At 45.5% G+C, this 25,593-nt stretch overlaps 1 protein-coding gene across 4 annotated transcripts in view; it reads left to right on the top strand.

Annotated features, from left to right (window-relative positions):
* The first annotated feature begins 2,255 nt into the window (after window positions 1–2,255).
* LOC149460249 (3-galactosyl-N-acetylglucosaminide 4-alpha-L-fucosyltransferase FUT3-like) overlaps window positions 2,256–25,593 on the top strand; it is an 85,331-nt gene continuing 61,993 nt past the window's right edge. The window contains exon 1 of one of the 4 annotated variants that reach the window (XM_089679821.1): window positions 2,256–2,388. The gene's annotated coding sequence lies outside the window, so the exon portion shown is untranslated. The remainder of the gene's footprint in view (window positions 2,389–25,593) is intronic. The other 3 variants (XM_089679820.1, XM_089679818.1, XM_089679819.1) reach the window with 3 other exon arrangements.

Below are 25,593 nucleotides of genomic sequence, written 5' to 3'. Positions count from 1 at the left end.
AAAGGAGTTGTCTTCTAGCTCATTGTCTCAGATATTACAGTCTCTTGGGCAGCTCTTAGCCAAGCTTCTTCACCCTCCTGATTCTGTTCAATAGCCTTCTGAAGAATGGTGGTAAAATTCACCGCATGTTTGGTCCTTTTCAGTTGCATGGACTGGACCCAAGAAATATACTGATCACAGATCATCTGATGAGGATCGAGTATAGTGGTGCAGCCATTACCATCTTTATCCTGAAGGCGGTTCCATAGCTCCGTATGGCCACTGCATATTAAGGAATAGATTCCTCCTCTTACTGATTCCGAATAAAGAATTTATTTCAGAGTTCCATCACAGAGATATTGTTATTAAGCAGAATTTCCAAGAGCCACTATGGCTTCTACAGTGTTTCTCTTCTTTCTGGGCAAGGCTAACACTGTTCGACAGGCACCACCTTCCAGGGAATTAATAACTAAATCAGGTAGGCATGCTGTAGGTATCTGGAACATACATGCACAGCTCTCTAGATGCTTTGCTTAGTTTGTCAGGGTGGAAATTTGTGCAATTAAATTGTGAGATTAATGCCAGTGGGACTCCATAAGTCAACATGCCTGTCCCTCTTGCCGCTCCTGTGGATTTATTTATTTCAGGTACTTATATAGCGCTGTCAAATGTACGCAGCACTTTACATATATATTGTACATTCACATCAGTCCCTAACCCTCAAGGGGCGTACAATCTAAGGTCCCTAACTCACATTCATACATACACATACTAGGGCCACTTTAGACAGGAGCCAATTCACCTACCAGCATGTCTTTGGAGTGTGGGAGGAAACCGGAGTACCCGGAGGAAACCCACGCAGGCACAGGGATAACATGCAAACTCCAGGCAGGTGGTGCCGTGGTTGGGATTCAAACCCACAACCCTAGTACTGCCAGGCGGAAGTGCTAACCATTTAGCCACTGTGCTGCCCATCAACCTGTCCACTATTCCAAGTGTAGGCAGGGCCCAATGAGTGTCCCCAAGAATTGAGTAAACACACATGGATGCTTAACCACCTTCCGCCCGCCCTATAGTACAATGACGGGCGCAAGGTGGTTCTCTCGTTCTGATAGGACATCATATGATGTCCTACCATTCTCACTGCGCATGCGTGGCTAAGGGAGCACGCAGCGCGGCGATCGCTGGTCCGCAGTGTCCCTCGGACACATATCAGTGCATACCAGTGCACATCAATGCCACATATCAGTGCCCATCTGAGCTGCCTTTCAATGTCATCCATCAGTGCCAGTCAGTGCCACCTATCAATGCCAATCAGTGCCACCTATCAGTGCTGCCAATCAGTGCCCCCTATCAGTGCCAGTCAGTGTCGCCTATCAGTGCCAGTCAGTGCCAGTCAGTGCCGCCTATCAGTGCCAGTCAGTGCCGCCTAACAGTGCCAGTCAGTGCCACATAACAGTGCCAGTCAATGCTGCCTAACAGTGCCAGTCAGTGCCGCCTATCTGTGCCAGTCAGTGCTGCCTATCACTGCCATATATCAGTGTCATGTATCAGTGCTGCCATTCAGTGCCCATCAGTGATGCCTGTCAATGCCCATCAGTGCAACCTACCAGTTCCTCCTCATCAGTGCCCATCAGTGCCACCTATCAGTGTCCATCAGTGAAGCCTATCAGTGCCCATCACTGCAGCCTCATTAGCGCACATCAGTGAAGGAGAAAAATCACTTATTTACAAAATTGTATAACAAAAACTAAGAAAAAAAATTTTTTTTCAAAATTTTCAGTGGTTTTTGGTTTGTTTAAGAAAAAATAAAAATCCCAAAGGTGATTAAATACCACCAAAAGAAAGCTCTATCTGTCTAAAAAAAATGATAAAAATTTCATATGGATACAATGTTGCATGACAGCGCAATTGTCATTCAAAGTGTGACAGGGCTGAAAGCTGGAAATTGGCCTGGGCAGGAAGGGGGTATAAGTGCCCTGTAGACTAGTGGTTAAACTTGATTTATATTGTATCAATTGACTGTTAACAGAAATTAAACAATTTACGCCAATGATCACACATTTGTTGAATACACTTCTACAGACAGTAGAGGGCACCTTATAACCACAAGGCATTTTCTAATATTACAGAAATGGTACTGTGTTTGTTGTAGAGTACAGTTCTTTTGGTAATTAAATTAACATTTGCCTGCCAGGCAATTCTCAGCAGTGTTGCTAGTTTGAAGGTGCCAGAGAAACACCCAGTGGGAGGGGTGGTGGCATACCATTTAACACTGATTTTCAGAGCCCTCGTTGTTCCATAGCAGTCAGTAGGAATCTGTACCAGGACACTGCTGTGGTTATCTCCATATCCCCTGTAACCACATTGCGCTTGGTATTTGCAGTGTGCAGCGAAGACACCGGTAAGGTAAACCTACTTGTCTCTATTCATCAAGAACCTCTCCCTACTGCTGCTCCTGTACTTTCTGTAACTAGTGGGTATCTCTCCTTGCATTACTGCCTCACTGTAGACACACAAAAATGACCCCTTTTATAATGTGTCCCCATCAAGATGGCCTCCTCAAAACGCGTGAGATTTTAGCATCCAATTGGACAACCATTCTCCCCAAGATAGCTTCTGAAACCCACAAAAGGAGACAGTTCCCCTTATCGAGCTCATCTTCACCTGGAGAAGAGGCACAATACCAAATATAGGCTGGAGGAATGTACTGCAGCCTCCACCTACCTACAAGCTTAACTGTGTCACTTGGTTCTCTACTCCATTTATTAACCCCCCTGGCGGTATTCCCGAGTGTAGCTCGGGGTAAAGTTTCAGTACCAAAAGCGGTAACCCCGAGCTACACTCAGGTTTACCATGCGGCGCTGCTCCGGGATCCCTCGATCACTTACCTTGTCCTGCGCTCCCGCGATGTCCCTCCTGCAGTGTCCCCAGCAATATAATCCGGCGGATGCCGGCATCTGTCATCTGGGTTCCGTCAGGACATACAGAGGACGGAACGGCGGGAAATTTGAAAATGACAAAAAGTGACATTCACTAAAATCACTAAAATCACACAGTAAAAAAAAAAAATTACTGTATCAAACCATTTCACATACATTTTGCCCCGAGTGCTTTGTCCTGTGCTCTGCCTGCATTTTTACTGTTCTTTCTGCCTGGAAACTGAGAAACGTCCATGGCGTCCAAAAAGCGTCCCTTTAGGTCAAAAGCGGTTTTAGACCAGCTAGAGAACAGCGATAGTAAATCAGAACCACCTGCAGAATTGAGTGATAATGATTCGTGGGGAAATTCGGCATCAGACACTAAAAACGATTCTGCGACTTTGCTCAGTGATGAGCAAACTTGGCGCTATATTTCACATTTCAGTGTTTTTTGTTTGATTATATTATTGAATTAAATTTATTATTATTATATTATTATTTTGTATGATAATTTGTTAAATTATAATTTATGATTTCGTGTTTCATCCTACCCGGGATGTTTACTAGACTCTTGTTCGGACAGATATCAGTGAGTTATTCCTAAAAATTACAGGCCTACAATAAAAAAAATACATATTTCCATGCAAAAAAATGTACCGCTTTGAGCACAGAAATATGGACATAATCAGACCCCTAGGGAGGTTAAAAAGGAGACTAATTTTAGTCTTAGCAAAGGCTTTTTCATACACTTTTTAAAATATCTTTCGGCTGTAGCCACTTGCCAACAACATATCTCTCAGAGCCAATACTTCCCTTTGGTAGTCTGAGCCTCTTGTACAACTAAATTTCAGCCGTAAATGCTGGCTGTATGTTACCAGCCACCTCCTTTCCATAGAGTGTCATTGTTCATGAACCACCTGTCATAGCAATCATTTCTACAACAAGAAAATAAATGCTCCCTGTATCAGTTTTGCATGTGAACTTCAAGTTAAAGTGATTGTGTCCCATAACCTTTATGAATTCTTTCAGTGAAGTCCATTTCACGCTTCCAGCCCTCCAGGTACAGGTTGGCCTATGATGGGGCACATGTCCTTAACACAACTCCTTGAATTTGTAGGTAATGGGTGTCCATGAATGCAAACATGTTTCTGGTCAAGATGTGTTCAAAAGTCTAAGAATAAATTGATTTAATGGCCAAGTACTGTAAATTGTTCTTGTTCATAGAAGAACTGACCAGCTGTATGAATGCCCTCATCTTGGGGAATGCTTGAATGAAAGGCCTTTACATGTAAAGCAACATGTAACACATTCGATGGGATGGTGATCTCTTTCAGAATGCACAGTAATGCTAGCTATACACTAGTCAAAAAATTATTTGAACAGGTTTTTGAAATATGAATGCATGGTTGTGAGAGCAAACAATATTGCCATCATAAAATGACCACATTTCGAACGATAAATCATTCAATGGACGTAAATGAATCAGTTTTTGTTTTTTTTTTTGCTTCTGGGTCACATACGCACAGTACCAACAGTTCGATTTTTAATGGCGAGAAATACATTCACCGTTCAATTGATCGTCTTTTGAACAGAGGTTTTCTAACCTTTCCCTTACATTTTTTCTGGCTCAAAAACGTCACTTCCGATTTTCTAATTTGTGCCCATTAACTGGACAAAAAAGTGATAAACTATCCAAATGCCAGATTTTCCATTTTTTTATTGTCTAGTGTATGGCCATCATAAGTCTGGAGTATCCTTAAAACAGAGCTTCAGGCTCCTGTTAAAAAAATAAATGTCAGCAGTTACAAAAACTGTAGCTACTCTTTTTTTAAAAAACAGCCACTCACCTGTCCATCGATTCAGCGGTTTGCTCACCGCAGCTGGGTTTACCGGCCATCCTCGGAGCCGAGCCTACCCCCCACCCAAGAACAGCTGAGCGGAAACCGCCTTTGCCGCCCGAGCCAAGCCTACTCACACCCGATACAGTCCACTCCTGGCAGGGGACAATTGACTCCCTATAGCGACGCCACTGCCTGGGGGGCAGTGCCACCCCCTGAAAAACGTCTTGTTTGCCTTGTGGCAGATACACCCCTACTCCTCGTTACAGCTCTGATTAATGGGTGGCCCGGGTAAATGACTTTGGCAGGCTGTATCTGGCCCACGGGCTGTAGTTTGAGGACCCCTGGCCGAGAACTACAGCACGTGTTAGTACTTTAATTCAGCACTTTGTGCACTTTTTATTTGGACTGTAAATAGCACTTTAAAGGATATTGACTGATTTATTGCATTGGGAATTTTGTATGAGCTTTGCACTAAGTTAACACAAGATTTGCACATAGAAATTGGATGAGCGCAGCCTTTTATTTTGATCAAAACTATAAGTAGGCCAAGCTTTGCAAAAGTGAACTTTAAAAACAGAGCATAAAAAATACCCATGGAATAGAGGTGAAGCAAATAAAACTCTGCTGTTAGACTCTATTCTTAGAAATTCAGGGCCTAAGGGTCAGAGGTGAGGGAGTGCTGGCAGTCGCTGAACATTCAGGCAGACTCAATTCAATCAATTAAGACCTTTCAGTGTTCAGAAAAGCGTCTAGCAAGCTGTCCTTAATTAAATTGAAGGCACTGTACACTAACGCACTGTACACTAACACAATGTACACTAACACAATGTACAGTAACACAATGTGCAGTCTAACGCACTGTACACTAACACATTGTACACTAACACAATGTACACTAACACAATGTACAGTAACACAATGTGCAGTCTAACGCACTGTACACTAACACATTGTACACTAACACAATGTACACTAACACAATGTACAGTAACACAATGTGCAGTCTAACGCACTGTACACTAACATATTGTACACTAACACAATGTAAACTAACCTATTGTACACTAACACATTGTACACTAACACAATGTAAACTAACCTATTGTACACTAACAAATTGTACACTAACACATTGTACACTAACACAATGTAAACTAACCTATTGTACACTAACACATTGTACACTAACACATTGTACACTAACACAATGTACAGTAGCGCAATGTACACTAACGCACTGTACACTAACACAATGTAAACTAACATATTGTACACTAACACAATGTACACTAGTGGAATGTACACTCTAACGCATTGTACTCTAACACATTGTACTCTAACGCAATGTACAACAATGCATTTTACACAAACGCAATTTACACTAACGCACTGTACAGTAACGCATTGTACACTAACGCACTGTACACTAACGCATTGTACTCTAACACATTGTACTCTAACGCACTGTACACTAACACACTGTACACTAACACACTGTACACTAAAGCACTGTACATTAAAGCACTGTACACTAACACACTGTACACTAAAGCACTGTACACTAACACACTGTACACTAAAGCACTGTACACTAAAGCACTGTACACTAACGCACTGTACACTAACACACTGTACACTAAAGCACTGTACACTAAAGCACTGTACCCTAATGCATTGTACCGTAACGCAATGTACAGTAACGTAGTGTACACTAACGCATTTTACACTAACGCACTGTACACTAACGCACTGTACACTAACACAGAATGTACAATAACTCACTGTACACTCACGCAATGTACACTAGCGCACTGTACACTCTAACGCACTGTACACTAAAGTATTGTACACTAACACAATGTACAGTAACGCCATGTACACTAACGCAATGTACACTCTAACGCACTGTACACTAAAGTATTGTACACTAACACAATGTACAGTAACGCCATGTACACTAACGCAATGTACACTAACGCAATGTACAGTAATGCACTGTACACTAATGCATTGTACACTCACACATTGTACTCTAATGCATTTTACACTAACGCATTGTACTCTAACGCACTGTAAATTCTAACGCACTGTATACTCTAACGCACTGTACAGTAACGCAATGTACAGTAACGCAATACACAGTAATGCACTGTACACTAACGCATTGTACACTAACGTATTGTACACTAACGTATTGTACTCTAATGCATTGTACAGTAACGCACTGTACTCGGTATATATGTACATATATTCAAAGTTTAAACATGAAGGCCTAGCTAATATAAAATATAAAAGGGGGGTATTGTGAGCGCTAAAAGTCAATAGGCAGCTAAAAACCAAAGGTACCAATAACCTCCAAAACAGATAATACAACAGAAGGGTGTAGCGCTCAGATAAAATACATATAAAACAAAAAGAAAATCTAAATTGTGTCTAAATGACGTAATTCAAACATCAATAAATAAATATCAATGGTACTCCTAAAAATCACAGAATAAGTGATAAAGTGACAGTGCAAAAATAATATAAGTGTAGTACATCACTAATCAGTGACTCGCCATGTGCACAGTGCCATGTATAAGTCCAAATATTAAAGTGCCTAGGAGTCTTCCGGATCCAAATGACTGGTCCTGATAGTTGGTGATGAGGAAAAAGTGTAATGACTGCGCACTCACCAGATACGCAATCACACTGCGCATTTAGAGATATCTATCTCAAAGAACCAGGGTGCCCCCTTTAACGCGTAGACCCCCTATGAGTACGTGCCATTGCACGAAACACGTCAGGGGCTACAACACTAGGACGCCATGCTGCCGGCACTTCAGTGGTCCCGGCAGCCACCCTGGAACACCATTACTGGTCAGTGTGTTTTTTTTGCACTTTTATTTGGCTAATAAAGCACCCACTGTGTAAACGTTATTACGCTATCAGCCTCCTCTTTTCTGAGCTCTCCGCGAGCTCTTACCATCCACAGAGGAGGCGAGCCACCCACGGGCAGTAGATGTTGGCTTAAGAGGGACACCAGACCTGACCAGACCTTAAAGGGGACACCCTGGTTCTTTGAGATAGATATCTCTAAATGCGCAGTGTGATTGCGTATCTGGTGAGTGTGCAGTCTTTACACTTTTTCCTCATCACCAACTATCAGGACCAGTCATTTGGATCCGGAAGACTCCTAGGCACTTTAATATTTGGACTTATACATGGCACTGTGCACATGGCGAGTCACTGATTAGTGACGCGCTACACTTATCTTATTTTTGCACTGTCACTTTATCACTTATTCTGTGATTTTTAGAAGTACCATTGATATTTATTTATTGATGATTGAACTACGTCATTTAGACACGATTTAGATTTCCTTTTTGTTTTATATGTATTTTATCTGAGCGCTACACCCTGCTGTTGTATTATGAAGGCCTAGCTGCTGGGATGGTTAATATCTGTGACCCATCAATACCCGCGAGCTAATGTGCAGATAAACAGGAAGTAACGTGTGTATGCACATGTGTGATAAGTGACCTGCCGCTAGCCCCCCAAATGCTGCACATTAGCTGTTAAACCCAAAAAAGCATCAAACTATCACATCACCCCCACATGCTATGAACATTGTTGCAATGGCCACACTTAGTTTGCAAATGAGGATCAGCTCCTCTGTAGAGAACAGTTCTCTCGCCATTTTCAGATGTGCTCCCAGGAATTAGCCAATTTCACAACTCTCCAAATCTCCAACCTGCTCTCCTAACCACCGACACTCCCCACTAATACTTCCGGATGTGCAGGAACGTCCTTCCGCAAACGTGATGACGTATCTCCAGTATGACAGCCGCTCTAGCGCCTCCTCCTACAACCGTCTTGGCGTTTATTTGCGCGCCATAGCGATTTTCCATGCAGCTCAATTGAGCATATGGCATTGGCGAATATATGTTTGCCAGTAAAGGTTGCACATTGAACACGACTTATTCATTGGTATATAACATGGTCTTGTGGTGCAATAGAGGGCATTTGGTTTGTTATTTTGGACATACTTGCATATGTGCACTCTAACAAGGAAGATTTGTGCATATTATATAGGTAACAAAAAATAACTGTTATGGGTGCTAGTACATTCAACTAAAACATGACATAAACCCCCAAAAAATTACTTAGTCCCAACGTTTATTGATCAAATACATATTCCACATTTATTTGGACAGCAGCAACAAGTAGGGACATTCAAATTGGATAATTACTTGTGAGCCACTAGGAGTTTTCTTACTAAATGTAAACTCTATAATCAATTAATTACGTACATAAAAAAAATATAAAAAAATATAAATAGATTACTAAAAATGCTAAAATGATACTGATTAGTTAATTACGTGCTTAAATTAATATTTATGAAATATTAGATCGCCAGGTACTTGTTACACCCTCTCTAGGTGTGTGAATGTTAACCCTGAATGCCAATATTGTACCGCGCTCCAATATATTCAACCTTATGTGATAATGTGAATTCCTAAGTGTACCACCGATAATCAAATAAGTACATCAATCAATTGTACTTAAATACATGATTATTGTGAATATATAAATTAATTATTTTATAAATGTGAAAAAAATAAATAAGTGTTTGTCAAAAATATATAAGTAAAAAATATATTTAAAGTGGGAATGACAGTTCTCTTCTGTGTAAATGAGATGGTATTGTTGTTCAGTCTAGTTAGTGTGATGAGTCTGTGTCCACTGCGTGAACCTCTCTCTCCTCTCTCCTCAGCACAGCCTTCTCAGTAGGGCTTTCTCCGCTGGCTGCTTGGCTTATTCCTCCATATATGGAACATACAGAGAAGGGAAAAGAAACATAGTCTTATCCGGGATATCAATTGTTTATTATACTTTGATTTCCCACTCATATTGTGAAGATTTAAGTAGCGCTTTACATGAAATGTATCCAGATCGTACTACAAACAGCCTTGCAGGTGTGTTTGCCTTCAATGAGTATACTCGCCGTTCCTCTGTGGATGCGTGATGACGTCACCGCCCCTCCCCTCATCACGCATCCACAGAGGAACGGCGAGTATACTCATTGAAGGCAAACACACCTGCAAGGCTGTTTGTAGTACGATCTGGATACATTTCATGTAAAGCGCTACTTAAATCTTCACAATATGAGTGGGAAATCAAAGTATAATAAACAATTGATATCCCGGATAAGACACTATGTTTCTTTTCCCTTCTCTGTATGTTCCATATATGGAGGAATAAGCCAAGCAGCCAGCGGAGAAAGCCCTACTGAGAAGGCTGTGCTGAGGAGAGAGGAGAGGAGAGAGGAGAGAGAGGTTCACGCAGTGGACACAGACTCATCACACTAACTAGACTGAACAAAAATACCATTTCATTTACACAGAAGAGAACTGTCATTCCCACTTTAAATATATTTTTTACTTATATATTTTTTACTTATATATTTTTGATAAACACTTTATTTATTTATTTTTTTCACATTTATAAAATAATAATTTATATATTCACAATAATCATGTATTTAAGTACAATTGATTGATGTAATTATTTGATTATAGGTGGTACACTTAGGAATTCACATTATCACATAAGGTTGAATATATTGGAGCGCGGTACAATATTGGCATTCAAAGTAGGGACATTCAATTTCTTGGTGGGAAAAAAAAAAAGCAGGATGGATGTTGCTAAAATAGAACGGTCCTGCTCAAAAAAAGCTTACAATCTAAAAGATTATACCTTCTAATGAACAGTGCTTTTACTGGGTACAGCAGCAAACAGTTAATATGAATCAAGCAATATTTTCATGGCCATAAAATTAACACACACCCTCATTTAGTATGATCTATGCATAAAACAGGTTCTTCCTCCTCCCCACCAAACCCATCACAGGCAGGACTTGCTGAAAAATAACCTGGTCTATTGCCAGGTTGAACTACCCACTATTGCAGCACTTTATATAACATAGGTTGGATTCAGTGCATGCCAAACAAGGCCCCACGCCCAATGAAGGCCACACCCACCACTGTCATTCATTTGGTCAGAAAAAGTGATTGCACCAATCCTCTTCCCACTTGCGTTAACCCTTGGTATACAGGCCCCACAAATCAGAGTCAGAAAGAAAGCCACAGTGAAGTGTACCTGTGCAGCATACAACAGAAAATGGAACAGGGATGTGACGGGGAACCCCATGGCAACATTTATTGGCACTATGGGTACAATTCACTCAAGATTATCGCATGAGTTAAGCCAGTCACATGACCACATCTCGCATGCGATACTGAAAATGTCAATTACCTTTTGCTAGTATGCAGGATTTCCCGTAAATCGGAAAAACACTCAGGAAATCAAACATAAAAAGACCTTACACCCCGGTCACATCAAAGCCGATTTAGAAATCGTGCAACTTACAGTGAAGTTGCCGATTTCCTTGCGATTTGCAAGACATCTGACACAGATATCTACATGTACTACTTTATAAATCAGTGCGTCTCCAAACAAGTCGGAAACGCACCCATATAAGTGCTCTAATAGCGGACAATAGGGTGTGTTTTAACATACAATTTGCAAGTCGCATGTCATGCAAATCGCATGCCAAGTCGCACTCGATGTGACCGCTATTAGAGCGGTCATATCGGTGTGGTTCAAACTTGGTTGGAGTCGCACAGATTTCTAAAGTAGTGAATGCACTACTTTTCGTGCAATTTGCAGAGAGATCTGTGTCAAATGTCTTGCAAATTGTACTTGAAATCGGCATGTCCCCTGACTTTGAAATCTGAAAGTTGGGCTTGGTGTAAGTCGCACAATTTCAAAATCGGCTTGGATGTGACCGTGGTGGCCCCTGGGCACATTGAGTGCTATTTGGCATGCTATTTGCATGCCAGGTGCCTTGCAAATCATAGGCCAAGTCGCACCCTATTGCCCTCTATAGGTTCTGTTCACATCAAATCCAGTGTTGAAATTGTGCGACTTCACTGTAAGTCGCAATACTTCAAAATCGGCTCCGATGTGACTGTGGTGGCACCGGTCACATCGGATGCGATTTGGCATGTGATTGCAAGTCACAGGGCATGCAAATTGCATTCCAAGTCGCATCCAAGGTGAACCAGCCCTTAGGGCTGGATCACCCTGTCGCAATTTCTGGTGTGATTTGGGAATTTAAATCGTACCTGATATCGGATCTAATGAATGTGAATGTGAGTGTCTTAACATAAGCGATTTGCTGCAGCACGATTTCAAAGTAGTCCTTGTATTACTTTATCTGCAGTTTGTTGAGATTTCACATATAGACTACAATAGAAATCGCATTGCAAAACACAATTGAAAACGCAATAACTTGTTGGGAAATCTACAGAAAACACGGTGAAATTGCCAACCAAAAACACAATTTTAAATCGCATCTAGTGTGAACCAAGCAGGCAATTCAACAAAGGAAATAAATCTTTAAAGGCATGCTGTATATGCATGCTAGGATAAGGGTCTGTTATGGATTTTGGGGGGGATCCCACACCATTATGTTTAAAAATTTTGACGTGGGGATTTCCCTCCAAATCCATTCCAGACCCGAAGGGCTTGGTAAGGATGGGAGGGGGGACCCCACACCATTATTTTTAAAAATGTTGACATGGGGATTTCCCTCCAAATCCATTACAGACCCGAAGGGCTTGGTAAGGATGGGAGGGGGGACCCCACGCCATTTTTTTTTCTTTTTAATTGCTGCCAATTCTTTATTTTACATTCAGCTGTCAGTGGGGAACTCCGATGACAGCTGCAACATGAACACTGCATTGGTTTTTACTACTAAAAGGCTGCCTGACTTGCTAAAATAACTCATGCAGGATTTTAGAAGCGTTTTTTCAGGAATGCAAATGTTTTTGTTAAAAAATGCTGTACGGGATACCACCGCATATTTGGATGTAGTAAGATTCTGCGCAGTGAATTGTGCCCATTGTGGGATTTAGCCCAAAGGGCATATCTTTCTCTTTCTCTCTCTCTCGACGATCCAACAATGATGTCACATGGGGCGGGGTCACTCGGATGATGTCCCCAGGTGGCCCCACTCCTTACATATTTAAGAACTGTCAAATCACCGGAGCAGTCACACGGCGGGAGCCATCGTTTGGAACGAAACCTTTTTTCTTTTTTTTTCTTTTTCTGGGTCAGCGGTGGTGGGCATCGTGATTGACATTGGATCTACATTCTTTGAGTTTTTTCTTTTAATAAAGGACTTGTCAAAGACCGTATCCTGTCTTTTAATACACTACACTTTTTGTTTTTTGTGAATGACCAGGGGTACCATGTACCCCATACTCATTCACATGGGGGGGCAGGAACTGGGGGCCCCCTTGTTAAAGGGAGCTTCTAGATTCTAATAATCCCCCCCACTTGTAGACCCCCCACAACCACAGCCCAAGGTTGTGGGGAAGAGGCCTTTGTCCCCATCAACATGGGAACAAGGTGCTTTGGGGGGGGGAGCCCCAAAGCACCCCCCATGTTGAGAGCATATGGCCTGGTATGATTCAGCAGGGCGCTTGCTCATCCCCCCCCCTTTCCTGACCTGCTGCATGCTCAGATAAGGGTCTGGTATGGATTTTGGGGGGGACCCTACGCCATTTTTTTTTTCAATTTTGGCATGGGGCTTCCCCTCTAAATCCATACAAGACCCAAAAGGCTTGGCATGAATGGAAGGGGGGACCCCCACGCCATTTTTTTTTAAATTGCCGACCTTTATTTTTAGATTCAGCTGTCAAAATATATATTATCTAGATCTTCAAAATATGTAAAACCATTACAGAAATCATAAAGGATAAGAAACAAAAATAGAATCAATAGAACTAAGGAAATAAAATTAGAATACATAAAGATATGCCTAGCTACAAATAGTGCTGTTTGTCAAACACAGTAGATGGTTGTGATTGCCGTCTTGCAGAGGACTCCACACAGAGATTTATTATTAAACAGCGTCTAAAAAGAAAGCGCCCACGGTAGAAGGTTCTGCACATGTACATTTATATCCCTGCATAGACGTTGGAAAAGCGTCTAGTTCTTGACTGCCATGAATTCCCTAAAAAACTATTTTTTACCCACTGAAAAATTTTTTTGAAATGTAATATGTTGTTTAACGTGAAGTCCAGATATTTGGGAAAGCAAATTTCAATGTGAACATGTTTCTACAATGATTTTTCGTTCTGTTAGACATGCTTCTGAGACGTCTGCTTTTTTTGATGGATTCCTTTATTGTGGCTTTTAGTAAATTCGCTTTCGCGTCTATTTGTTAGATGCTTTCTTTAGTAAATGTCACCCTTCTAAAAGTAGACGGATTCTAATGAAAAGTAGATGTTAGCCCATAGAAGTGCACCTAGACGCCGTCTATGCACATTAGTAATTCAGGGCCCCCTTTAACGCGTAGACCCCCTATGAGTACGTGCCATTGCACGAAACACGTCAGGAGCTACAGCACTAGGACGCCACGCTGCCGGCACTTCAGTGGTCCCAGCAGCCACCCTGGAACACCATTACTGGTCAGTGTGGTTTTTTTGCACTTTTATTTGGCTAATAAAGCACCCACTGTGTAAACGTTATTACGCTATCAGCCTCCTCTTTTCTGAGCTCTCCGCGAGTTCTTACCATCCACAGAGGAGGCGAGCCACCCACGGGCAGTAGATGTTGGCTTAAGAGGGACACCAGACCTGACCAGACCTTAAAGGGGACACCCTGGTTCTTTGAGATAGCTATCTCTAAATGCGCAGTGTGATTGCGTATCTGGTGAGTGTGCAGTCTTTACACTTTTTCCTCATCACCAACTATCAGGACCAGTCATTTGGATCCGGAAGACTCCTAGGCACTTTAATATTTGGACTTATACATGGCACTGTGCACATGGCGAGTTACTGATTAGTGACGCACTACACTTATCTTATCTTATTTTTGCACTGTCACTTTATCACTTATTCTGTGATTTTTAGAAGTACCATTGATATTTATTTATTGATGATTGAACTACGTCATTTAGACACGATTTAGATTTCCTTTTTGTTTTATATGTATTTTATCTGAGCGCTACACCCTGCTGTTGTATTATGAAGGCCTAGCTGCTGGGATGGTTAATATCTGTGACCCATCAATACCCGCGAGCTAATGTGCAGATAAACAGGAAGTAACGTGTGTATGCACATGTGTGATAAGTGACCTGCCGCTAGCCCCCCAAATGCTGCACATTAGCTGTTAAACCCAAAAAAGCATCAAACTATCACATCACCCCCACATGCTATGAACATTGTTGCAATGGCCACACTTAGTTTGCAAATGAGGATCAGCTCCTCTGTAGAGAACAGTTCTCTCGCCATTTTCAGATGTGCTCCCAGGAATTAGCCAATTTCACAACTCTCCAAATCTCCAACCTGCTCTCCTAACCACCGACACTCCCCACTAATACTTCCGGATGTGCAGGAACGTCCTTCCGCAAACGTGATGACGTATCTCCGGTATGATAGCCGCTCTAGCGCCTCCTCCTACAACCGTCTTGGCGTTTATTTGCGTGCCATAGCGATTTTCCATGCAGCTCAATTGAGCATATGGCATTGGCGAATATATGTTTGGCAGTAAAGGTTGCACATTGAACACGACTTATTCATTGGTATATAACATGGTCTTGTGGTGCAATAGAGGGCATTTGGTTTGTTATTTTGGACATACTTGCATATGTGCACTCTAACAAGGAAGATTTGTGCATATTATATAGGTAACAAAAAATAAGTGTTATGGGTGCTAGTACATTCAACTAAAACATGACATAAACCCCCAAAAAATTATATAGTCCCAACGTTTATTGATCAAATACATATTCCACATTTATTTGGACAGCAGCAACAAGTAGGTACATGACTAATGCACCATAGATAGGCTTGTCCACTCCTACTTCCACCTTTACCTATCCATACCACTCCACACCCCCTTAACCAACTAAACTTTACAAAAAACATGACACCATTTGGAGTAAATGGCCAACATGGCCTTTTATCAACAACTTCACATTTTAACATACATCAACCGTTCCTTAACGGAAACCAAAGAATTGTTGTTGGTCTTCAAAGGCACCCACAAACGATCCAAAATGCACCTGCGGACAACCCTATACACTAGGCCTCCAGCCGCAACTAACCAGCTCGGAGACAACCATACCGTCCGCAGTGCAGCACCACCACCTTCCAGTTAAACCTTGGTTAACTGGGAATATCCACCAGGCCCCCCATACCACAGATGGGGTCCCACACCATTGTTTTACCTTCCAAGATGAGAACCGCCTCCAAAGACCAACAACCGCCACAGCACGCTGGGTAAGCCCTTACCCATGCGTGCCACGCCACAAACGAACCGCCCGTAGTATGCCGTCCTGCAGCTCCAGGGACCACAAATCCGTGCCCACCGCATTCAAATGCACTCCATCACTGCGAAGATACCGCCAAGTATCCACCTCCAACTCCACATGCCGGACCACCAACCCTCCATTGCGACTAAAAAAGCGCCCCACCTCCCGGTTGACCTTAATCCTGGCCTTGTTGAGCCGCTCCACCGACCGCGCCAAGCACCAAGAAGTGCGGGCGACCATGTCAGACCACACCACCACCATCCCCGGAAACTCTCGCCGCAACTGAAGAAAATCCAGCTTGACATCGCGAACCAGCTCCCGCATGGACCTACCCCCCAAATCGTTGCCACCCGCGTGAATCACCAACACATCCGGTGGTCTATCCAGCTGCGCAAAACGCCGCACCTCGGGCACGACCCGACTCCACAACATGCCCGGCACACCTAACCAGCGGACACAAACCTCCCTTCTATCCAACCCCAGCTGCCTGCCATTGGGCCGAACATCAGCCCGCCTGGCCCCCCAAAACACATACGAGTGACCCAGGATCCACACCAGGCACACCGCTCCACCTGAAAGAAAAGAAACAATACCGCCAGAACAATACAGCACAGGGACAGAACCGCAACTACCACCCACAACCCAAACAAACCAAAACACAGGACCGCCCACTAAGCCCGCAACAAATGCGGCCGAACGTACAGGCGAAATCTCTGGGAATCCCACCTACCAATGCGCTTCACCACATCATCCGACAGCCCCCACCTGGCCGCCTCCGTAGCAGCCCCGATCCGAAACGAGTGCGAAGCATACAAAGACGCATCTAAACCAGCAGCCGTCAAACACCGGCGAAAAACTGCCACAAATTGAAAACGCATTAAAGGGGATCCATCAATGTGCCTGAAAAAGGACCCCCACCCCCCAGGGCGACGGGACAAAAATTCCCGAACCGCCTGAACCGGGCACACCAGTGAACCCGGAAGAGCGGAAAAAACGCACCTTCGCACCCCTGCCCAATTGATCCGTCTTAGACCGACGGACAAGCACCTCCACCCATTCACCGGAGCACACAACCTCCTCCACCAACAACCCCCCAAGAACCGACTTGGACGGACTAACGAGCTCCCCAATCCGCAACGCCCCAAAAAAGGCCACCGCAAAGGCAGCCCGAAATAAAACCACCTCAAAATCCGAAGAACACACAGTCCGCAAATGCTCAAACAAAGACCCCAACAACTCGAACGACACCGGACGACGAGAATCCCTACAACGATGAGCCCTCCGATAACCCCGCAGAGCCTGACGAACCCAAAAATCTTTAGTGAAATCCCGACACCCTTGTAACTTAAAGAAAAACGCCAATCCCGCCAGTCGGCGATCCACCGCGGACGCCGACACCCCCCGCTCCAAACTCCGCGCCAAGAAGTACAACACTGCCACACGCACCTCCGACCCCCAGGGATCAACAGCGGCCAATCGCAACAGATCCATCCACTCCCGCCAGACCGTAGAGTAAGCGGACCAAGTCGCCTCACTCACCGACCGCCGGATCCAGCCCGCAACGACTCCAAGGCAATCTCCCACAGCCAGTCGGGACAAGGAACCCCGTGTTGCTCCGCCGCCGGCGCCAACTCTCGGAATTTGTCCCACTGAAAACGAGACAAAGCGTCAGCTAAGGTGTTGTCAACCCCAGGGAGATGTACCGCATGGAGAAAAACATTCAGCTGCAAGCAACGCAACACTAAGTGGCGAAGCAGGGCCACCACCAGTCGGGAAGAAGCCGAGACCCTATTGATGACCTGAACCACCCCCAAATTGTCACAGTGAAAACGCACCTTTTGATTCCGAAAATGTTCCCCCCAAACCTCAACCGCCAAGACCACCGGAAAAAGCTCCAACAGCGCTAAGTTACTGAGAAAACCTGCCTCCCGCCAGGAAGCCGGCCACAAGGCCGCACTCCACCGACCCCGGAAAAAGGCCCCCGTATCCCGCAGAAGCCGCCGCGTCCGTGAACAGTTCCAAGTTAAAATTACTAACCGGGCCAGACATCCAAAGTGCCCGCCCGTTGAAAGAATCCAAAAAGGTGTGCCACAACTGCAAATCCTCCCGATGCTCCCGAGTCAGCCGAATGAAATGAAAAGGGGAGGCAATTCCCGCCGTCGCCGCCGCCAACCGGCGGCAGAACACCCGACCCATCGGCAGGATCCGACAAGCGAAATTAAGTTTTCCCAACAATGACTGCAAGGGGCGCAGCTGAATTTTTCGCTTCCCCTGAACCGCGCAAATTTCACCATGGAGGGCCAACAGCTTCTCTGCAGGCAGCCGGCACTCCATTGCGCCAGAATCCAAAACGATGCCTAAGAAAGTCATCACTGAAGCCGGAGCCTCCGTCTTATCAGCCGCCAAAGGAATCCCGAAACGTAGCAAGCAAGACCGCGCACACCCCGGAAGCCGGCGGACCCACGCAAAGAAAATCATCCAAATAATGGATGACCGAATTCACCCCCGAAACATCCCGAACCACCCACTCCACGAACGAACTGAACTTTTCAAACAACGCACAAGAGATAGAACACCCCATGGGCAAACACCTATCAACGTAAAACGCGCCCTGCCAACGGCAACCCAAAAAACGAAAACTGTCTGGATGAACCGGCAACAGCCGGAACGCCGACTCAATGTTGGACTTCGCCATGAGTGCACCGCGCCCATACCGACGAACCCAGAACACTGCCGCATCAAAGGACGTGTAAGACACCGAACACGCCTCCGGATCTATAGCGTCATTCACCGACCCCCCCCTTAGGGAAGGACAGGTGGTGAATCAACCGAAACGCATTCGGCTCTTTCTTAGGCACAACCCCCGAGGGAGAAACTACCAGATCCGCAAACGGAGCACAAGGAAACGGACCACCCATACGACCTAACCCCACTTCCTTCCGCAACTTAGCCAAAACCACCTCAGCATGCTGCAAGGCCGACCGTAAATTCCGAGCTAAGGGGGGGACCAAAGTCAAAGTACAGGGGATGCGAAAACCCTCTGAAAAACCTGCCGCCAGCAGCACCGCCGCAGCCCGATCAGGATATCTATTTAAGAAAGGCCCCATCCTTTCCACCCGCACCGGCGTCGTCCCTCTTACCCGCAGGCTCTCCGGGAGGGCCTCTAACCCGCCTGAAACAGCGCGAGAAAGGGTGGGATCCACCGCACCCGGAACACTCGTGCCTAAACCGGCAGGACCCTCCAAAACGACAAGTGCCCTCCTGGAACTGCCAGCAGAAATCCCTACGCTTGGCGGCCGATTGTCCCGGGGAAAACAAACCACCAGCCCCGCCCTGAAAAAATGGATCAGGGGCCCTCGGCGGCGCCATGAGCCGCATCCAGAGACCAATGTCCTTATGGTCCCAACGCAACAACGGGCGAACAGCCCTCCGCTGCCTAAACTGCTCATCATACCGAAGCCACGCAGACCCGCCGTAAACCCTGTGAGCCTCACTAATGGCGTCCAGGTAACAGAACAACGCCAAGCAATGCTCCGGAGCTTTCTACCCAATGACACTGGCCATGATTGCGAAAGCCTGCAACCAATTCGCAAAAGTACGGGGGATAAGCCGAAAACGCCGCCGCTCCGCATCCTCCCGTCTACCGTCATCAACCCGGGACCCATCGAACGGAAAACGCTCCAAAGGCAAGAGCGTGAATATGTCCACATACTCCCCTTTCCAAATTTGTTCCCGTACGTCCGACTGCAAATGCGCACCCAAGGGGCCCTCGAAACACACATACACTTCCCCCTTCACAGAGTCTGCCACGCCGACAGGTCCGAACACCCCTGAACCCTCCCCCAAAACCGTGGAAGGAACCGCAGAGCCCACAACCCCAGACTCCGCGGTAACCACCCCAGTCCCAGAACTAAGCGGAGAAGAGACCCCCAGGCCCCGCCCCACCCCACTGTCCTGTCCAGGAACCGCGAGCCCGTCCCCACCGGCCGGCGGAAGCCACGCAGAAGCAGGCACAGGGGTCCCAACACCGCCCTACTCCAGCCGCCGCAACAAGTCCCGTAAACCGAAAATCACCTCCCCGAGACCCCCACCAACGAACGCCGCCGAGGCCGCACCCACCGGGGCGGCCTGACCGCCCCCCAGCAGATCCCGCAACGCAGAAGAAAGGGAGACAGACACAGGAACAGATAACTCACCAGGCTGCCCAGGAGATGCCCCATCAGCCGCGCAATCTCGCTCCATCGATGAAGAGCGGCGAGCCGTTGCCCCCGCATCGGGTTCCGACAGCTCGCCCTCCGACCTCTCGTCCACCGCTCGACGTCCGGATGGCCTCCCGATCCCAGGAGCCACGGGTCCCGCAGGGTTGTGCCGCTCCTGACTCCGCCTCTGGGCACCAGCCATGCCAGTCGCCGTCCCTGGGCTCCGTCCTGCAGCACTCCCAGCTGCACTCCGCCCAGCGCTGCACCTCTTCCTCCGTCTTCTTGGAGCCCCAGCTCCCGACTGTCCAGGGGGCCCACCAGCCGCATTAGGGGACAGCCCAGCAGCCGCAGCCGAACGCCTCCCACGCCGAGCTCCCTCCCTGACAGACACCCTGTCAGCGGAGGAGCCGATACCTGCGCTCCCTCTGCCTCCTCTTCGCTGTGCGGGCGGGGGGGAGGGGCTACCTCGCGAAACCCCGCCCGCCGAGCTCCCGCTGCGCCCTGCTCGCTGTGCAAGCGGGGGGGAGGGGCCACTGAGCGAAACCCCGCCCGCCGAGCTCCGCCATCGCCGGGGATTCCTCCCGGCACCTCCGCTAGCAGAGGCAAGTGAGCGCCCTGCCAGCGGGGCCAGAGGGTCCCGAGGGGGGCTCCCAATGCGGCGCTGAGCTCCAACAGGGGGTGGGGCCGGACTGAAGCGTTCCGGAGGCCTAGACCTCCGAGTACGTGGGCGCACCCGTCCCCCTGCAGCCGGTGACAAGCCCAGGTCTCCCAACAGCTCAGAGACCCGGCCCTGCAACCAACCCATACCTCTTTCCTCCGCTGCCACCAGCAGCTGTGCCAAAAGGTCCTCCATAGGGGGAGGTCTGATAGGGGGAAAAAAAAAATAACAGGACCCAGCTCACATAAAGCTCCGGTCCTTGCACCAAGCTCTGGTCCTTGCCACGTCCAGCTCCACTGACGCCCTTTCCGCATAACCCCCCACCCTAAGGTACCACAGACCCCTCCTACACTCCACATCTGCCAATACTATAATTCCCCAATCAATTCCCCACCACCTGGAGCTAAATTTAACCCTTTCCGTTCCCTACACCACTCTGGGCCTAGTCATGTATGCCCTGCGCTATTTTCATTCTTCCCTATTCGCTACGGGCATTTCTTTCAATTTCTTGGTGGAAAAAAAAAAAGCAGGATGGATGTTGCTAAAATAGAACGGTCATGCTCAAAAAAAGCTTACAATCTAAAAGATTATACCTTCTAATGAACAGTGCTTTTACTGGGTACAGCAGCAAACAGTTACAGTTAATATGAATCAAGCAATATTTTCATGGCCATAAAATTAACACACACCCTCATTTAGTATGATCTATGCACAAAACAGGTTCTTCCTCCTCCCCCCCAAACCCATCACAGGCAAGGACTTGTTTAAAAATAACCTGGTCTATTGCCAGGTTGAACTACCCACTATTGCAGCACTTTATATAACATAGGTTGGATTCAGTGCATGCCAAACAAGGCCCCACGCCCAATGAAGGCCACACCCACCACTGTCATTCATTTGGTCAGAAAAAGTGATTGCACCAATCCTCTTCCCACTTGCGTTAACCCTTGGTATACAGGCCCCACAAATCAGAGTCAGAAAGAAAGCCACAGTGAAGTGTACCTGTGCAGCATACAACAGAAAATGGAACAGAGATGTGACGGGGAACCCCATGGCAACATTTATTGGCACTATGGGTACAATTCACTCAAGATTATCGCATGAGTTAAGGCAGTCACATGACCACATCTCGCATGCGATACTGAAAATGTCAATTAACTTTTGCTAGTATGCGGGATTTCCCGTAAATTGGAAAAACACTCAGGAAATCAAACATAAAAAGACCTTACAACCCGGTCACATCAAAGCCGATTTAGAAATCGTGCAACTTACAGTGAAGTTGCCGATTTCCTTGCGATTTGCAAGACATCTGACACAGATATCTACATGTACTACTTTATAAATCAGTGTGTCTCCAAACAAGTCGGAAACGCACCCATATAAGTGCTCTAACAGCGGACAATAGGGTGCGTTTTAACATACAATTTGCAAGTCGCATGTCATGCAAATCGCATGCCAAGTCGCACTCGATGTGACCGCTATTAGAGCGGTCATATCGGTGTGATTCAAACTTGGTTGGAGTCGCACAGATTTCTAAAGTAGTGAATGCACTACTTTTCATGCAATTTGCAGAGAGATCTGTGTCAAATGTCTTGCAAATTGTACTTGAAATCGGCATGTCCCCTGACTTTGAAATCTGAAAGTTGGGCTTGGTGTAAGTCGCACAATTTCAAAATCGGCTTGGATGTGACCGTGGTGGCCCCTGGGCACATTGAGTGCTATTTGGCATGCTATTTGCATGCCAGGCGACTTGCAAATCATAGGCCAAGTCGCACCCTATTGCCCTCTATAGGTTCTGTTCACATCAAATCCAGTGTTGAAATTGTGCGACTTCACTGTAAGTCGCAATACTTCAAAATCGGCTTGGATGTGACTGTGGTGGCACCGGTCACATCGGATGCAATTTGGCATGTGATTGCAAGTCACAGGGCATGCAAATTGCATGCAAAGTCGCATCCAAGGTGAACCAGCCCTTAGGGCTGGGTCACCCTGTCGCAATTTCTGGTGTGATTTGGGAATTTAAATCGTACCTGATATCGGATCTAATGAATGTGAATGTGAGTGTCTTAACATAAGCGATTTGCTGCAGCACGATTTCAAAGTAGTCCTTGTATTACTTTTTCTGCAGTTTGTTGAGATTTCACATATAGACTACAATAGAAATCGCATTGCAAAACACAATTGAAAACGCAATAACTTGTTGGGAAATCTACAGAAAACACGGTGAAATTGCCAACCAAAAACACAATTTTAAATCGCATCTAGTGTGAACCAAGCAGGCAATTCAACAATTCTTTATTTTACATTCAGCTGTCAGTGGGGAACTCCGATGACAGCTGCAACATGAACACTGCATTGGTTTTCACTACTAAAAGGCTGCCTGACTTGCTAAAATAATTCATGCAGGATTTTAGAAGCGTTTTTTCAGGAATGCAAATGTTTTTGTTAAAAAATGCTGTACGGGATACCACCGCATATTTGGATGTAGTAAGATTCTGCGCAGTGAATTGTGCCCATTGTGGGATTTAGCCCAAAGGGCATATCTTTCTCTTTCTCTCTCTCTCGACGATCCAACAATGATGTCACATGGGGCGGGGTCACTCGGATGATGTCCCCAGGTGGCCCCACTCCTTACATATTTAAGAACTGTCAAATCACCGGAGCAGTCACACGGCGGGAGCCATCGTTTGGAACGAAACCTTTTTTCTTTTTTTTTCTTTTTCTGGGTCAGCGGTGGTGGGCATCGTGATTGACATTGGATCTACATTCTTTGAGTTTTTTCTTTTAATAAAGGACTTGTCAAAGACCCTATCCTGTCTTTTAATACACTACACTTTTTGTTTTTTGTGAATGACCAGGAGTACCATGTACCCCATACTCATTTACATGGGGGGGCAGGAACTGGGGGCCCCCTTGTTAAAGGGAGCTTCTAGATTCTAATAATCCCCCCCACTTGTAGACCCCCACAACCACAGCCCAAGGTTTTGGGGAAGAGGCCTTTGTCCCCATCAACATGGGAACAAGGTGCTTTGGGGGGGAGCCCCAAAGCACCCCCCATGTTGAGAGCATATGGCGTGGTATGATTCAGCAGGGAGCTTGCTCATCCCCCCCCCCCTTTCCTGACCTGCTGCATGCTCAGATAAGGGTCTGGTATGGATTTTGGGGGGACCACGCCATTTTTTTTTTCAATTTTGGCATGGGGCTTCCCCTCTAAAGCCATACAAGACCCAAAAGGCTTGGCATGAATGGAAGGGGGGACCCCCACGCCATTTTTTTTTAAATTGCCGACCTTTATTTTTAGATTCAGCTGTCAAAATATATATTATCTAGATCTTCAAAATATGTAAAACCATTACAGAAATCATAAAGGATAAGAAACAAAAATAGAATCAATAGAACTAAGGAAATAAAATTAGAATTCATAAAGATATGCCTAGCTACAAATAGTGCTGTTTGTCAAACACAGTAGATGGTTGTGATTGCCGTCTTGCAGAGGACTCCACACAGAGATTTATTATTAAACAGCGTCTAAAAAGAAAGCGCCCACGGTAGAAGGTTCTGCACATGTACATTTATATCCCTGCATAGACGTTGGAAAAGCGTCTAGTTCTTGACTGCCATGAATTCCCTAAAAAACTATTTTTTACCCACTGAAAAATTTTTTGGAAATGTAATATGTTGTTTAACGTGAAGTCCAGATATTTGGGAAAGCAAATTTCAATGTGAACATGTTTCTACAGTGATTTTTCGTTCTGTTAGACATGCTTCTGAGACGTCTGCTTTTTTAGATGGATTCCTTTATTGTGGCTTTTAGTAAATTCGCTTTTGCGTCTATTTGTTAGATGCTTTCTTTAGTAAATAATAAACAGTAAATCTCAAAATAAGTGAGCGCTTCAAACAACTAATACAATCAATTAGTGAATAGGATAAAATAAGAAGAAAGCAGCTGAACACCAAAAGGTACCGTATAAACCTTCACAGTAATCAAAATTGCATACAAGGGAGAGGTGCAGCGCTAGCTGAATAAATATGCACTTAAATGCTTATTAAATATACACTAATATAAATCAATAAAAGTGCTAATAAAGTGCAAAACAGTGACTAAATGGTAAGTATAGTCCATAGCGTGCTCAAAAATCCAAGAGAGTCCTTAAAGAGCTCCAATCCCTGGATTCGTGGATGAGGTGATAAAGATAAGAATTGCGCACTCACCAGATACGCAATTCAAGTGCGCATTTAAAGCTGACAATCTCAGGGTCCTCATATGGATCTGGTCAGATCTGGTCACAGAAGCCTCTCATCACCTTGGTAGTGTTTTCCACACACGGAAGAAAGGGCCGCTCTGCAGATGTAAAGGACTCCCACCAGATACGCAATTCAAGTGCGCATTTAAAGCTGACAATCTCAGGGTCCTCATATGGATCTGGTCAGATCTGGTCACAGAAGCCTCTCATCACCTTGGTAGTTTTTTATAAACGATATATAGATGACATCTTGCTGAATTTTAAGTACTGTCCACATGGAAAAAATACGCGCCTTCTACGCATGGCTAGAAAAGAAGGCAGAGTGCACTCTGCCTTCTTTTCTAGCCATGCGTAGAAGGCGCGTATTTTTTCCATGTGGACAG

The sequence above is a fragment of the Staurois parvus genome, unplaced genomic scaffold, assembly GCF_062004578.1.
Source record: "Staurois parvus isolate SC_StPar_1 unplaced genomic scaffold, SC_StPar_1.0 ptg000232l, whole genome shotgun sequence".
NCBI classification, from domain to species: domain Eukaryota; kingdom Metazoa; phylum Chordata; class Amphibia; order Anura; family Ranidae; genus Staurois; species Staurois parvus.
Note: the sequence above shows the minus strand (reverse complement) of the source record. Positions and strands in the feature narration are given on the sequence as shown.